General features: G+C 40.6%; 1 long non-coding RNA gene across 1 annotated transcript; it reads right to left on the bottom strand.

Moving 5' to 3' along the window:
* Positions 1-4698: 4698 nt before the first annotated feature.
* On the bottom strand, positions 4699-7401 carry LOC142602022 (uncharacterized). Its single transcript, XR_012835643.1, has 3 exons — positions 7199-7401; positions 6889-7108; positions 4699-4934 (listed from the first exon to the last, which is right to left on the bottom strand). It is a non-coding gene; the product is annotated as an uncharacterized LOC142602022 (long non-coding RNA).
* Between the last annotated feature and the right edge of the window lie 267 nt (positions 7402-7668).

Raw genomic sequence — 7668 nt, 5'->3', positions numbered from 1 at the left:
TCCTCGAGGCTGAAAATGAAAGTTGGGCACTTTCACGCTAGTGGGTTTGGAAATCTCCCACACATCCCCACAGGAATCCCTCCATTGATTGTCGTGCAGCCAAGGACCTCAAGACCTGGTCGATACTAGACATACTTTACTTGGTGACCTATGGGCTCAAGATAAGGGACACTATGGAAGCGACTCTAAGCAACAGGTTCTGAGTAAAAGAGAAAAAAAATTTGAAATTATTAGTGCATGTGTTGGAATTTCCCAAGTTTGAATTTCTGTTTAACAAAAAGTCTTAAATGGCTGAAATAGTTGGTTAAAGTTTAGGAAAAAACACTCTAGGAGAAACCATCTGAGTCACCTGCAGTATCCAAAATGGCTTTTCTAATACTTTTCCCTTTCTTTGCCAATTAAGCTAACTAACAATTAGGGCTACATTTTCTTCCCAAAGTGTTTTGGAAAATTAATTTTAAAGACAAAATTTACTGGTGCATGTTAAAGATTTTCTGGGTTTTTCCCTGCTGTTTCTATGCTTTCCATGGTTCCCCATCTCTCTTAGCAGGCAACAGACTTCTCAAATATCTGATTGCTTTGCTACTTTTGGGAAAATCAGGTAGATTGCTTTTCTGTGTGCTGAAGAAACGCAATGCAAGTTTTCACACCACTAAAACTCCTTCTGCGAGTCAATCCATTTCTTGAGAGCATGTCTGAGCACCCCAGTTAATTCACTCCAATTGCTACTACTAGCATTTTGCCGTTCTACATTTTCTCTCCAATTATAATCAGCTGCTCTGTAATCATTTGTTTCAAAGTGAAATGGATGTAGCATTATTTTTTTTATTACTATTTATTTATTTATTTATTTGTCTCTGTGTGCTACCATTCCAAACACCAGCAAAATGCGTGCCAGGGCCACAGAGGCATTTTGGCCTTTCGTTAAAGGAGGAAAGAAGATACTAGGCTTTAGAAAATATGCTATTATAAGCCTCACTAAAGGAACCCCCCACACACACGCAAATTTTCTTCTTTTGACATTTGTCATTAATACATTTACAACCTAAAACAAGTAACAGAAACCTACTTATTGCACAGCTGACCATATAGAAATAAAATACGTATGAAATTGTTGTTAAAAGTTAAGCCAACAGAAGGAAGTGTAGTGTAGTGTGGAAATTATCAGGGAAAAACTACAGGAACCAGTTTCTCCATTCTCCAGCTGCACCAGAAAACATTGTGCATCGAAGGGGTAAAACCAGACCAGGCAGCCCTACCACATCAGGGATATTTTATCATGTAACACCAAAGGCATTACATTGCTATGTTTCAAGAGCTTATATGGAGGATGAAGACATCTTGTCATCTTTGATTCCATGGAACTATGGAACAGGACCTGAAATAAAACGCAATCTTATATGTGGGGGACTTGATCGATTTGTTTCTGTGGTAGCCTGTCGATTTTCCATCATTCCCCAGCACGTCTCTTGTATCCGTGCAACCTTTGATAGCAATGAGAGACTCTTTATTCACTAAGGAGGTGTTGATTAATCAAATCATGCAAGGAGTTGCCTGAATTTTCTTCTTACAATTTAAATACTCCAATGCAATTATTCTGTGAAAAATATACACCAGTTTTCACTGGCACTGATCACTGCTGTGGTTGATGTGCTATGGTAAGTTCAAGACTTGCTAGCAATGTACTTGGATCTCAAGTAACAGCTTATTTAATGATCAGTGAAGACTTTTGAAAGCTCACAGTCCTAATACTAAGATTATTTTGAAGATGAACTTAAAATAACTTAGGCTATAATGTTAACTAGTCTAGCATTTTTTACATCTTAGATTGTTTCATTTTCACTCTAAAGTGTCCAGTCACCCAGAAACACAGAGCTGAGCTAACCGAAGCGGTGCTTCCTTTAGCTAGAGGTCAGCAGACGCTACCTGGAGAGACATGATGAAGGTCAGTTGACTGAAGAGTCACGTAGTCCTAGAGGAGATGCTGAGGGACTGGCCATGCCAGAAGGTGCAGGCACCTCCTACAGTCCCATCTGCCTGTGCTGGGATGCCTGGACTATCTGCTGGTCTCTCAATTAGCACTGGGGTCCTACATTTAGGGAACTGACCGGTGCCCTCAGTGTTCAGTAAAATTTGTGGTCAGACCTTTGAATGTGCACATTTGCTGAAAAGAAAAGAGCAGTGGGAGATGGCCAAAATCTTCATTAGACAGCAGTTCTGATTTGGTTAACCAGAGAAAATAAGCAGAAAGCAAATATATAGTAAGTAAGTGGAGCACAGTCAGTGCTTACTCTCTGTATGCTGCTTTGTTTTGGAAAGACAGAAGCCAAGATCTCACAGGTTTCCATTTTGCTGTTCTCATGAATGATGATGCCATGCTGAAATTTTCAATGACAGAGAGAGGAAAGTATCTAAAGTATTTTTGTTAGGGTCCAGTCTCAGTAGAAAGAAAATATAATACAAAGGTTTTGAATAATATTTGAATGGTACATGTTTTAAGGAGAAACTAGCCATCTTCCTTCTGGTGAGGTTTCTACATTCATCTCTTTAATGCAATGCCTTAACTAACTGAACTTCTTTTTCCTTTTAATCTCCACAGCATGGTTTCCTGTAAGTATTCTACTGAGACTATGAGATTAAAAAAATAATAAAATATCTTATCAGACTAGGTCTAGGAATAGAGCTAGCCAAAAATGGGGAATTTCCACTCCATAAGAAATTCTGATACCTTGAAATTTTTGTTTATGAAAAAACCCAACACTCTAATACTCCAACAGTGATATGTTTGTTTCTTTTGGATTAAATATTACTCTATACTTTTCAGTATAGAGGTTTTCAAATGTTCCTGCCCTGGTCACTTCTACTGGGCGGGCTACTCCCAGAGCTGTACTTCTCTGGGCATCTTGTGAAACGTGTCCCAGTGGTTGGGAGTCTCCTCCACATAGGGATGTAGGGGCTACAAGCAACTGACCCATACTTCCTGCAAAGCACAACAGTAACTTAAATAGATGCAAACCCCCCCCCCAAATCCTATATATTTTGACTGGAATCAGCTTGATCCTCAGAGAAATCCTTTTCAGTGGAAGACTGAAAATGACAACAGGATTGAAGTAATTAGGCTAATTCCAGTTCTACAAAAAAAATATTTTCAAAACCAATACTATGTATAGGAAAGTATCTGACCAGCTCTTCTTTAATTGTCTTCATGACATGGCATGTCTAAACTTTACAAAAGAATGGAATGTTTCCCCCCAAAACTGTGTTCTGTTTGTTCTATAAATAATCCAATAGTCCTGAGAGGTGACTCAAGGTGAAACAAGCAACAACCGAAGGACAGAGCTGGAGACCCGAATCTTACCGTAAGTTTATGCACAGCGCAGGGCCGTGCAGAAAACACCCAAGTACAGGGGGCACAGTATGAATCTCTTTAAAGTTTAATCCAAAGGCCACAAGAATCTCTATGAGATTTTGGCTCTGGCAAAACTGACATTATAATGTTAAGTAAGAGTAAGTCACTTGAGTGTGTATCTCTCTCCACCCCCCCACCCCCCCGAAATACACTGAATAAAACTTAAGAAATGGAAAGAGAGAGACTGCAAACCTGCATATGAAGAGTTTGCCTACTGTCAGGTGGAATTCATGTTATAATTGTTTGACTTGGGAAATATGATCTTTCTCTTTAAGTTCAGCCTTAAATTTTAAAGCATAATTTGTTTTGATTGAATTTCTAATGTTAATTAGTGAGGCTTGCACAATTAAAGGCATCAAGAACATATAATTATGATCCTTATAATTATACCATAATTGTTTTAGTATGTTAAATGATCTAATAGATTTTTTCCTGTTTCAACAGCAGCATTACAACCATCTCTGTTTTATGAAATAACTGGCAAACATTCAGTAGGTACTTTCAAGCATTTCAAGTAAAGTTTTGATGGATATTCATCTACTAATGAAATATTCATGCATTATATTTTTCTCTATTAGAAGTGACTTTCCCTGAAGCACCTAATGCTTGGTTTGCTTAGACAGATATAACATTCAATCAAACTAATGGAAACTGTGGAGTACTGTTATTGGTACACTGGATATTATTAAATCAAAAGCTCTTGATAACTATTGAGTCTCTGATGTTAAAAAGCATTTCTAGCCTGATGCATGGCTAGTAAAACAATACTCTGGCCCTTTGTTAATAATGTTAATATTACAGCTGTCATCATTTGACAACTAATATGATTTCCCATTCCTTACTCTGAGAATATTAAAAAAATACTCTCTGTATACTGTTTAAGATTTTCCATATTGTGTACGCACTCACTCCCAATATAGAACAATTGGAAAAGTTTGTATTACCAGCAAAGTACATACATACACTTTATCTGCTTAAAATTGAATATTTCCTTCAAGTAGCAGAACTTGCACCCATGTCAATACGAAGAGATCAGTTCTGGTAATTTCATAGGCAAGAAGCTAATGATCCTCTTACAAAGCAATTGCTAAAGGCCTTTGGAGAATCGTCTGGGCATATTGATGCTGTTTCTCCTACTTGTTCTCTGGATGCTAAATTTCATTAAATGAAACTAAAATAGATCAAATGTTTTCCTGCAATACTTTCCCACGTGAGTTCTTTTGACAGTTTTTGCAAGAAAAACAGGGTGCAAATGTGAAGTAGTTGACAAAGCAATGAATAACACACACCTCATGCCAGGTTTTTAATGAACAAAATTAAAGTTCAGAGCTTGATATTATGCTTAGTTTTACCACTTCTGCACATATGAAAGTCGTGATTCCATCAACTTAATATATCCCCAGTCAACACGAACTTTGAGTTCATTTCTTTTCAGACGACACTGTATCGGCTTCTTCCAGGGACCAGAAGGGACTCGTAAAGTCAGAGTAAGAGCCAGCTCAGCAGGGAAAGTGCCAAAGGAATACTGGGAAAGAAGATGCAGAGAAGATCAGTAATGAAATTGCACTGTTTGATACCAATTATAGGGGTGACCGCACACGTAAAAATATTTCACCAAATATTTCACCTGTTCTGAATCACCCAGAAAACAGACACCTTAAGCCACACTCGCTATAAACACACACTATTCACAGGTCCTGGTGAAAAAACTGTCCTTTCTCATCGTGTGCCATGAAGGCACGTGATTCTCTGCCTTCACAAAAGAGTTTATGATATGTGGATGCTGTGTGTATGCAACGCACGATATTCTAGGATCAGGTAACCCCTGCTCAAAATTAAAAATAAGATCCAGATGTATTCTGAGGCTTGTATGAATGAGTTTGGAAAACCACCTAACATCTAAGCTAACCTATTGAGTCACCAGCATGTAGTAGCTTCCTTTGCCACCTTGCAGTCTGTTGAAACACTGAAAAGGCGTAGATGCCAGGACTAAAACTTACTCCTTCTTGTGGGCCCAATTCTGCTGCTTTTACATTGAGTTATTTGATTTAAAATACTATTATACAGTATTCAGGGACCAGCTGAATAGTTCTTTTGAGATTGCTGGTTTATATTCTTTTTTTCACATTTAATTTTAGAACGGCAAAGCATGGTGCTAGAAAAATTAGGAAATGTGTATAAAATTACGGAGCAGTGACTCTGTAGGGAAAATGTTTACTCTGCAGGCTTTTCTCTTTAAAACACAACTGCTTTAAAGTATCACATTAAATTCCAGTGTGTGTGTATTTAAAGAAGGCACAATATATGTGAGAAAAAAGCATATGAAGTGCGTAAGGGTGGGGCTGCTGTGGCTAAGCACTCCTTCTAGCAGAATACTACAGTGGTGCCATGAAATCCTACGTAAGTGGTCAGAACAGAAGTAAGAGCTGCCAGTGGGTAGTCCCAACCTATTCACAAGCCCTTTTGAACAATTTTCCTACTTTTTTAAATACTGTTTTTGGCAAACATTTGATACTTGAAATACAAAATGCATGAGTCACCTACTGGGATAGGCACGGTATGTGGTTTATTGAATTTAGCTAAATTGTGAGTCATCTATCAATAGTCCTCATAGTGAACATACTTGTAATAATTTCACACATTACAAACAAGAGTAGGTATGATTTTTCAAGATTTTTTTTTTTCAAGTATTTTTCACTTGGAGTCTTTACTCTTTTTATTGTGCTCTGTTTGATGTTGTAGCAAATTGTTAACTTTTTAGTGATGGAGGCTATAAAAAAAAAGGTAGTTTATTGCTCGTCAGTTTAAACAACAAAGACCAGAAACGCACAACCTGACATATTATCAAATACTGTCTGACAAAGCAAAGTCCTCAACATGAGGTTGAATGCATACAAATTCTTCTTGTATGGCTATTGTGATTTATTCTTCTACTAGCATACCAATTTCTGTTGAGATAAGTAGTTTTAAAATTCAGAGGCAGTAGTTCTGAAGGAGAGAGCTGCAGATTACCACAGATTCTGACTTGCCAAAAACATATGGTAATTTTTTGTGGTGGGGTTTGTGTTGGTTTGGTTTTTGGGGTTTTTTTTGTGTGTGTGTGTAGGTTGCTTTTTAAAGGGGAAAACTAGTAAGCAGAAGAAAAAAAGGTGAAAAGTAAGTATGTATAAAATAGCATCGTAACTGTGGTCTGTTGGATACAAGGGAATATAATCTCTTTACTACATAAAACCATAACCATTTAAGCATAACAGTATTAAGGAGCTTTCCAAACAATTTCTTTAGAGGAACAGGAATTCAGCAGCCCTATGATGAAAGCAATTGAGCGGTCAGCCCCCCAAATCCTTCACTTTAGAGCCGGCCTCTGAAAAGAACTTTTCCATTTAGAGTGAATGATTACACAAGCATTTAAATTTGCCCCTGAAGTAGTTATTTCAGTAGCCATTTGAGGACTGGAAGCTGTGAACCCCCTTACTCACGGCACAGAAACTGGCTTCTGCTTGCTTTTCTCTTCTTGATCCCCCTGTATTTTCTTCCTAGGAAGACCAGGCATCCCCCAGAATCTCCTGGGACTCACACAGAGCTCTGCTTCCCGTCCATGACCCTCGGAGAAGGTGTTTGCCCTGACGATGGAACAACTGGTCTGTTGTGATAAACTAGTATCTTGTGGTCAGCTCCCTCCCGGAATCACTTTTTTCCCTGGGCGGGGGAATAAATAAATACATAAATAAAAATAAATTTCTCCTGCCTTTGCCTTTCCGACGAGGCTCTGCCGAATTAACTCCTCACCTTTAGTGCCATCCCTATTCGTTCTGCCCGCAGGTTACTGGGCACCGTTCCTTGCGAGGCGGCGGTGCTGCCGGCGGGGCCGGGGCAGCGGGGTGCCGGCTCCCGGGGCGCCCGGCGGGGAGGGCAGCGAAGCGCCGCCCGCCGCGCCCGCCAGATGGCGCCCTTGCACAAGCGACACCACCGCGGCGGGCGCGGAGCGGGCGGCGGGGCCGGGGCGGCGGGGCCGGGGCGGCGGGGCCGGGGCGGCGGGGCCGGGGCGGCGGGGCCGGGGCGGCGGGGCCGGGGCGGCGGGGCCGGGGCGGCGGGGCCGGGGCGGCGGGCAGCGGCGCTTCTCTGCCGCTCCCGGGTGGGACGGCGGTGTCTCTCTAAGCCAACGGCGGCGTAAAGACCCGTCGTTTCACTTAGGCGACTTTAGAATCGCCCAAAGCCTGCCCCCCGCCCCCCCGCCCCGCGCAGCGGGCTTTACAGAG

This window comes from Balearica regulorum, chromosome 5 (genome assembly GCF_011004875.1).
Source record: "Balearica regulorum gibbericeps isolate bBalReg1 chromosome 5, bBalReg1.pri, whole genome shotgun sequence".
Classification (NCBI taxonomy): domain Eukaryota; kingdom Metazoa; phylum Chordata; class Aves; order Gruiformes; family Gruidae; genus Balearica; species Balearica regulorum.
This window is presented reverse-complemented; position numbering and strand designations above follow the sequence as displayed.